The following is a 9,279-nucleotide window of genomic DNA, read 5'->3' on the forward strand; positions in this document are numbered from 1 at the left end:
AGAAATATAAGGTTATATGACTTATATGGTTATATGGGAAAGCAGTCAGTTTTCAAAAAGAGACTATTTCCTTTCCCATGTTAGGGAAGTTTTTGAATATAATCTCTTCAAATATTTTCTCAGAACCATTCTCTTTCTAGTCTTCTTTGGGGACCCCTACAATTCAAATGTTGGTGCCTTTAATGTTGTCCAAGGGGAAAAGAGGGTGCGGTGAATTGGGAGATTGGGATAGATATACATACATAAAGTGCTATGTTTAAACTAAAGAGGAGAGTGAAAAAGTTGGCTTAAAGCTCAACACTCAGAAAAATAAGATCATGGCATGTAGTCCCATCACTTCATGGGAAATAGATGGGGAAACAGTGGAAACAGTGTCAGACTTTATTTTTGGGGGCTCCAAAATCACTGCTAATGGTGATTGCAGCCATGAAATTAAAGACGCTTACTCCTTGGAAGGAGAGTTATGACCAACCTAGACAACACATTAAAAAGAAGAGACATTACTTTGCCAACAAAGGTCCATCTAGTCAAGGCTATGGTTTTTCCAGTGGTCATGTATGGATGTGAGAGCTGGACAGTGAAGAAAGCTGAGTGGTGGAGAATTGATGCTTTTGAACTGTGGTGCTGGAGAAGACTCTTGAGAGTCCCTTGGACTGCAAGGAGATCCAACCAGTCCATCCTAAGGGAGATCAGTCCTGGGTGTTCATTGGAAGGACCGATGTTGAAGCTGAAACTCCAATACTTTGGCCACCTAATGTGAAGAGCTGACTCACTGGAAAAGACCCTAATGCTGGGAAGAATTGGGGGCAAGAGCAGAAGGGGACGACAGAGGATGAGATGGCTGGATGGCATCACCGACTCGATGGACATGGGTTTGGATAAACTCCGGGATTTGGTGACGGACAGGGAGGCCTAGTGTGCTGCAATTCATGGGGTCGCAAAGAGTCGGACACGACTGAGCGACTGAACTGAACTGAACTGAACTGCTATGTTTAAAATAGATAACTCAGGAGCACCTACTGTATAGTGCCGGGAACTCTACTAGCTGTTCTGTGGTGACCTAGATAGGAAGGAAATCCAAAAAAGAAGGGATATATGTATACATATAACTGATTCACTTTGCTATACAGCAGAGACTAAGACAACATTGTAAAGTAACTATACACCAATGCAATTTTTTTTTTAATAGGTAAAAAGAGAATGAGTTTGAGTCAGTTTGAGCCGAAGCAAAGACCACTGAGCATCCTTCCAGCTTGCTTTGCAGCTCATCTCCCCTCAAGGACCCTAGTTCTCAGTCCTCCTCTCTGCAGACGCACACTTCCCTTTGCCCCTCAGGGTACCCCTTTTCCAGCCTGACCCCCGAAGCTCCTCAGACAGCAGTGTGGCCCTCAGTCCCCCAGGGGCTTGGCACAGGGCTGGTGAGGGCAGAGCTGCTGTCTGTGTGTGTGTGTGTGTGTGTGTGTGTGTGTGTGTGTGTGTCTGTTTGGGGGGGGGTCCCTCCTGAGAGACGGTTAGCACAGGATGGGGAGTCAGAATGCAAAACCAGACTCCTTTTAGCTGGAGCTCTGGTAGTCTGTCTTTAAGCATTAAAACTTTCAAAATTTGTTTGGGGTTTGTCCCTTCCCTTTGGGCTTCTCTGGTGGCTCATCTGGTGAAGAATCTGCCTGCAACGTGGGAGACCTGGGTTTGATCCGTGGGTTGGGAAGATCCCCTGAAGAAGGGAAGGGCAACCCACTCCAGTATTCTGGCCTGGAGAATCCCATGGACAGAGGAGCCTGGCAGGCGACACGACTGAGCGACTCTCACACACACACTCCCTTCCCTTTAACAAACATTAAAAGAGCGTTCTTGTCTCCGCGTTGTAATTTGAGTCCAATGATAGCAATATCTGTAATCGTGTCTTAGAGTTTTAGGAAAGTCAGCTCTCCTTTCAGATGTGGGGTGAACACAGGCACACAGCCTTAATACACATTTCAGGTCACCTCCAGGGGACGCCGCGAGGCGGAGGCAACAGGAGATGGCGGTTCGGAGCCAGGTGGGCAGAAGCTTCACAGAACCGGGACTGTAGGAGGTAGGAGGAGAAGGGGAGAGACCCCGCCTTGTAACCAACGCTCCATGCTGGGTTAATGGACTGTGAGCGTCTCCCGCCCCCTCATAAAACAAGAGCGAGGGTCGGGTGCCCAGGGTCGGGTGCCCGAGGACGAGCGGTGTACAGGCGAGCCCTGCCTTCGCCCCCGCCCCCGCCACCTTTGTGGCGGCTTTGGGCAGATCTCTTGATCAATCTGTGCTTTCAGTTTTCTCATCCGTAAAACGCCTTTAACCCTATTAACTTGTTTCCCAGGAAAGCAATGTGATACATGAATATTTGCGGGGAGCCTTTGGAGATCTGGGGGCTTCCCTGATAGCTCCGCTAATAAAGAATCTGCCTGCAATGCAGGAGACCCGGTTCAGTTCCTGGGTGGGGAAGATCCCCTGGAGAAGGGAAAGGCTACCCACTCCAGTGTTCTGGGGCTTCCCTGGTAGATCAGCTGGTAAAGCATCTGTCTGCAGTGCGGGAGACCTGGGTTCCATCCCTGGGTGGGGAAGATCCCCTGGAGAAGGGAAAGGCTACCCACTCCAGTGTTCTGGGGCTTCCCTGGTAGATCAGCTGGTAAAGAATCCACCTGCAATGCGGGAGACCTGGGTTCCATCCCTGGGTAGGGAAGATCCCCTGGAGAAGGGAAAGGCTACCCACTCCAGTGTTCTGGCCTGGAGAAGTCCATGGACTGTACAGTCCCTGGGGTCGCAGAGAGTCGACACGACTGAGCGCCTCTCACTGTGCTGGGAGACCTGACGGTAAAGGCGCCCATCCCGGTATTGTTTGCTGCTCTCCTCCACACGCCCACTTGCGAAGGGCCCCCATCATATGCATATTTTGGCAAAGTTAATGTAAATGACTCCAGACTGTTTTCTTAAGAAAAATGAACGCTTGTGTTATTTCTCAAGAAGAACCTGACATAATCATTACCAAAAAAAAAAAAAAAATCACAGTGGCATACAATGAAGGCTAAGGGTTTTAAAACCTCATAACAAAACAGATTTCAGAGCTAGGCTCCTATGGGGTTATTATAAGCAAGAGTGAGTAATAATGATTACAAAAATGAGGAAAAATACATTGACAGTGTTATTTGAAAACAATTGTGTTAAGAGGCTTTTTACACACATTTTACACAGTGTGGATATCCAAAATGGATTTTAGATGATATTAAGAGGATTGTTTTTCAAGGTATTAAATGCGCAGAGAGCAGGAACGAAAGATGTGTTGAATTGGCCAGTGGACAGAATCCAGCCCAGGGACCTGATGTAGCTACAGGCAGATGGCAGGGAAACTCGACAATAGTTCCTGCCTCTCTGGGCTTATAGAAGTTCAAACATCTCTAAATACTAAGTAATTTCCTTTTACTCATTTCCAACCTAAATGTTTTGTTTTTTCCTCTCTTGCAGTTTCTTGCTACATGTGTGGATTTCTGATATTGGAAGTGAGTTACACCTGATTGTTAGGATCAGACCCACACCAAGTGTGGGCAGCACAGTTCCTCTTTTCTGAGGCCCAGTGACATCGCCCTGCCTCTCCCTCCCTCCCACTTCAAACCAGTTCCTCATCTTGTCTTCCGGATTTTACTGAACCGGACCCTCCTCTTCCTGGTCAGCCAGGCTTAAAACCACAGCCTTCTGTGACTTCACCATGAGGCCGCATATCACACCTGACACATCAGTAGATTCTGACGGCCTGTGGGCACTTAGTACACGCATGAATCCCCCGGGGTCTTTTCCCAAAGCAGATTTCCTCTCTGCCAATCTGGGCTGGGGCCTGAGGTTGTGCCTCCCTTACAAGATCCTCAGTGACGCCCACGTGGGTGCCTCCTGGACCACAGTATAAAGAACAAGGAATTCGCTTTTGTCGTCAGGGAAGAGGAAAACTTTGTGCTGATATAATCCTCTCCTTTCTGGTCTTTTGCAGAGAAATCCAAGCCCAGTCAGGACTGAAATGATCACCCTGAGCATATCAAGGTTCAAGTTAGCTTTTGTTTTTAAAGGAATAAAAGAAGGAAAGTCATGAGACAGAAACTCAGAACAACTGGGCAGCGCATGAAGCTTCCCTGTCCGCCTTCCCCTCTCTGGTCGTGTCCGCAGGCTCTGCTAACAAGCTGACATCTCACTATAAGCTTGTGTTGTCATCGTTCATGGTTTATTCCTCCAACCAGTGTTTTCTGAGGGTCCGCTATGCACGAGATGCTAAAGTACACTCAGAATAAAGGAAATAAAGTAATACAATTCCCCACCATTGACAGCTTGCAGTCTTACACAGGAAAGAGCCAGATAAGCAAGGCAATGCACATTTCTGTGCCCAAAACACTCTTCTCATGGTTATGAATTCCTTTTTCTCACCTTAAAACCCTCATTGTCACTCAAATACTTTATACTAGAGTGTACACTACTAAACAATTGTATTTTATAATTCTCTACTACAAGTCATGATTGTAATCCTTAGAAATGTTCTGCTCTCAATGATCCAATTTTGACATGTTTTCAAAGGTTGCATTATGAAAACTGTTCTAAGGAGTGGGGCTATGATTTTTGAGTCTGGATTGTCTTAAGGTTTACAAGGACTGAAAATTCAAAAACAAATATGACTGAATATACAGTACAAAACTTAAAAATCACTAGGAAAATGTAGTAAGTAAATGTAGTAAGTACAATAAGTCCTGGTAACAATGTGAATTCAAATGTAACATGACGGGTGATTGGCTCTATCTTCATCACAGTCTCTGTTCTCAAATGGAGCCTCCTGGAGGAGTAAAAGGAGGTGTAGGGGAGCCTAGGGTTTTGGATGGTGGGGGAACAGTCAGGCGGCGCCCTCTTGGGAAGGACAGGGGCAGCGCACAAGACCCAGGGACACTCAATTCTTCCCAACCCATTTTTTTTCCCCCGAGAAGTATGTGTTTACTACTCAGAAGATTCCTGGGTATTTCAGGTAGCCAGAAGATCCAGAAGCCTCCCCACTCATACTCAATCTACTTCTAGATAGTGATATTAATAACTAGAATCAGAACTGGGACCATTTGGGGTCACAAAGATCAGAAACTGTAGGTGGCATCAGAAGTGCTCAGACGGCCCGCCTGGCATTTTCAGTGCCATCATGATGCTACCCCATGTCTTATCCACTTGGAGTTGCCTCTGTTGGATTCCAATGTGCTTTTTACCTCTACTGGTGGCATTTCTCTTTCTATCTTATGAGTCCAAAGCTCACTCATTTGATCTTACTTTTTGTTTATTTCATGATAAAGCCCAGAGCCATCCAAACAAAAGTAGCTTGATCACTACTAATTCCTGATGAAGACAACCCAGTATATCAGTAGCAGAGACATTACTTTACCAAAAAGGTCCATCTAGTCAAGGCTATGATTTTTCCAGTAGTCACATATGGGTGTGAGAGTTGGACCATAAAGAAAGCTGAGCGCTGAAGAATTGATGCTTTTGAACTGTGGTGCTGGAGAAGACTCTTGAGAGTCCCTTGGACAGCAAGGATATCCAATTAGTCCATCCTAAAGGAAATCAGCCCTGAATGTTCATTGGAAGGACTGATGCTGAAGCTGAAACTCCAATACTTTGGCCAGCTGATGCGAAGAGCTGACTCATTGGAAAAGACTCTGAGGCTGGGAAAGGTTGAAGGCAGGAGGAGAAGTGGATGACAGAGGATGAGATGGTTGGATGGCATGACCAACTCAATGGACATGAGTTTGAACAAGCTCCGGGAGTTGGTGATGGACAGGGAAGCCTGGTGTGCTGCAGTCCATGGGGTCACAAAGAGTCAGACACGATTGAGCAACTGAAATGAACTGAACTGAACTGAATCTGCTAATGCACCTCACTAGCCCACCATACATCATAGTAAAATATAAAACAGAGTGTTATAACATACCAGGCATCACCCTAAGTGTCCTACAGGAGATGACTTATTTAATCCTGAAATAGCCTTATGAGCCCTTTACTACCCTCATTCCCATACTACAGATGGAGCATATAAGGTTCAGGGAGGTTAAGTAACTTGTCCAAGGTCACACAGCTGGTAACTGTCAGAGCTAGGATTCAAGCCTAGGCAGTCTAACTTTGGAGTTCAGACTCTGTACTGTCTGTCAATCATGAAGACTATTGCATGCCATGTCGGGTTGTGTTTAGATATTATTATAGAGGCGACATGGAGTCATTGTTAGATTTTCAGAGAGATGTGGTCAGATCTAATACTTAAAAAGACAGGGAGGGGCTGGAAGATGCAAGATCAACACAGAAGTTAGAATCAACAGGGCTTGCTGATGAACTAAAAATGGCAGGAAGCTGAAATCAGCTCCTTTTTATTTGGAACAAAAACTGTGACTCTATTCTTTACTGTGTAGTAGCTGAGGATGAAATCTCTGGATTTCCCGGGCAATCATTTTGACTTTGCTAACTTTTTGTGGTTAACAGCCTAGGCCCTTGAATCCAACAGGCCATGGTACAAATTCCTGTTAACAATAACAGCACATGTTGTATGGAGTGTTACTGAGCCACTATGGTAGTGTTTACATGGATTGTGGCTTTTAATTGTAATAATAAATCTGAGGGAAATACTACTCCTCTCACCTTTTCAGATGAAAAAAAAAAACCTGAGTTCTCAGATTGGTTAAAAAATGTGTCCAGAGTTATACTGCTAAGATATGGAACAGAGATTTTTAAAAAATACGTTCTTGAACTTAAGTAGCTGTTGTGCAGTCCGCTGAACACACTTCCAGTCTGACCCTCGTTAGTGGTCAGATTGTGGCATTCCACTGACTATGTCTTAACTTCCAGCTTCCTTATCCAAAAATGAGATTGTAGCATCACCTCCTTCATTGCCATGGGATGGGGGAAAATAAACAATGAATGGAAACCTATGTCATGCACTCAGAAAATTAAAATCTTAACTAACAAAAAATATTCTTCCTATTTTACTTCTTCAATAGGGAGGTGGCACTGGAGATGCAGAGATGCTAGGCTTCACGAGACTGATGCTAGAGGTTGAATCAGGATGCCTTGCTGGTGGATGGAAAAGGACAGGAAGCTGCGACTAGTGCTCTTTTGTTCCTCTGAATGAAAACTATGACTCCCTTCTTTCTCAAATGTATAACTGAATTTCTCTCCAGATGTATATTTTACCTTGCTTGTGATTCCAAGTATACAAGTGCTTTTCAAACCTTCTCATCAACCTTGTGATGTGTGTTTACTTTGAGTACAAGAACCTCCCTTTTCAGCCATTTCCTAAATAAATTCCAGAATAGTTGCATGTTGGAGATTTGGGGTTTTACTTGTAATAAAAGAGATTCCCTAAAGCTTAATGCATTAAGAACTAAGGTGTAATAACCCTGTGTTTTCGGTTGATGGTCAGACTTCCTCATTTCTTCCTGGATAAAGAGTTTACATAAACAAAAACACTGTGTTTTCTGAGTCTGTGGTTTTATTTCCACAACTATAAATGCATTTCAGTGTAACAATGTCAGAAAACCGTTGTCAGTTTTTAGTATTAATTTGCTGCTATTCCTGTTAGTAACAATGATGGCAGTAGTATTCATGCAATTAGTAGTATTAGCTTCATTATTAATCAGATGGTAGCATTCCTGACCACAGTTTAAAAGAGAGAAAAGATTGAAGACTCCGAGCCACTGAGTGAACTTCTCACAATCACGAAAGAAGACAGTAGCATAACTAGGTTACGAAATGATGAACAGAAGCCTGACTCCTGTTCTCTGTGTATTAAACAATGAATTCTAATAAAAGAACTCTTAATCATTGGCTGCATAATAACATCCTCAACAATACCATTAATTGAAAAACAACCTCCTCGTGTTGGCACAGAGCGGTTCATCCTAATGGCAAGATGTATTCCATTTCTCTTTCAACTTTAAGTTCCCATCATTCATTTCTTCATTCATTCGTGGAGCAGGTGGTTCCCAAGCCTCTGGGCTGCTTCAGACACTGTGCTGAGTACTGGGAACCAGAAACGAGTCAAGTCACTGTCCCGCATACAAGGAAGCCAGAGCCTTCAGTATGTGTTACACACGATGTATTTCTCAGTTTCCACTTCCATTTATTGGTAACTCCTTAAAAATAGCCCCAAGTACTTACGACAACTGACCCTCTTCATTCATTTATTTGGTTATTCAGTAATTTTTGTGGAAAGCGTGTTTGCTATGGGGATAAACTGATGCAAGAGACAAATATAGCCCCTCTCTCATGCACCGGGAATTTTCTGGTAGAAGAGACAGGTTAAAGAAATAATTATCAACTATGGTAGACAGTATGAAAGAGACAAACAGGAGAGACGTTATAATTGGGAGATGGATTTTAGAGAGGATGGCTAGTTAAGGCCTCTTAGTGGGGACGTTTAATCTAAACTTGGAAAGAGGAAAAGGATTTATCTGTGTAAAGGATGTAAAACTCATTTCAGTAAAATAGTGGAGCATGGGGACCTTGAAGCAGGAAACAGCTAGGATTTTTCTAAGCAGAAAAGATACCTGATCTGATTTGGCCTGTAATTTTGGCTGACAGAATAGGATAGACTGGAGTGTCAAGAATGAAAACTGGGAAAATTTTTCTTTGTTAGAAGATGGTTGTGATAATCTGGACAAGAGATGATGGTGGCTGATGGTTAGGGTGTTGGCAATGGAGATGACAGGAGGAGAAAGACGCAGAGAGATGCTGGAGGTAGTGTCAATAGGACATGTTGGTGAATTGAAAAGGACAAGGATAAACTAATAAGTTGGAATACTTTCCAACTTTTCATCTGGAATAATTGGATGATCATTGTTATCACTGACTGAGACAGGAAATCTTGGGTGTTGAGAGGCAGATTATTGGGGAAAAGAAAGCAGAAATTGAGTACAAAGGGAGAAAACATCTAAAAGCATTCCTCATATTTATAATTTAGGAGTTATATATATGTATATATATAGACATACACACAGAAATGGGAAGAGTATGTTGAAAGAATATGTTGACCTCATTCTAAAAGTAAAATGCACAACAGCAAAAATATCTCTAGCACTCTGGAATAACATCATCACAGAATATATTGTTTGCTGCTGCTGCTGCTCCTGAGTCGCATCAGTCGTGTCCGACTCTGTGCGACCCCATAGATGGGAGCCCACCAGGCTCCCCCGTCCCTGGGATTCTCTAGGCAAGAACACTGGAGTGGGTTGCCATTTCCGTCTCCAATGCATGAAAGTG

General features: G+C 43.8%; 1 long non-coding RNA gene across 1 annotated transcript; it reads left to right on the forward strand.

Annotated features, from left to right (window-relative positions):
* The first annotated feature begins 1,989 nt into the window (after positions 1-1,989).
* Positions 1,990-7,348, forward strand: LOC145539686 (uncharacterized). Its single transcript, XR_014077905.1, has 4 exons — positions 1,990-2,035; positions 3,484-3,518; positions 4,001-4,716; positions 7,020-7,348. It is a non-coding gene; the product is annotated as an uncharacterized LOC145539686 (long non-coding RNA).
* The last annotated feature ends 1,931 nt before the right edge of the window (positions 7,349-9,279 follow it).

The sequence above is a fragment of the Giraffa tippelskirchi genome, chromosome 2, assembly GCF_054371585.1.
Source record: "Giraffa tippelskirchi isolate mGirTip1 chromosome 2, T2T-mGirTip1v1.2.pri, whole genome shotgun sequence".
NCBI classification, from domain to species: domain Eukaryota; kingdom Metazoa; phylum Chordata; class Mammalia; order Artiodactyla; family Giraffidae; genus Giraffa; species Giraffa tippelskirchi.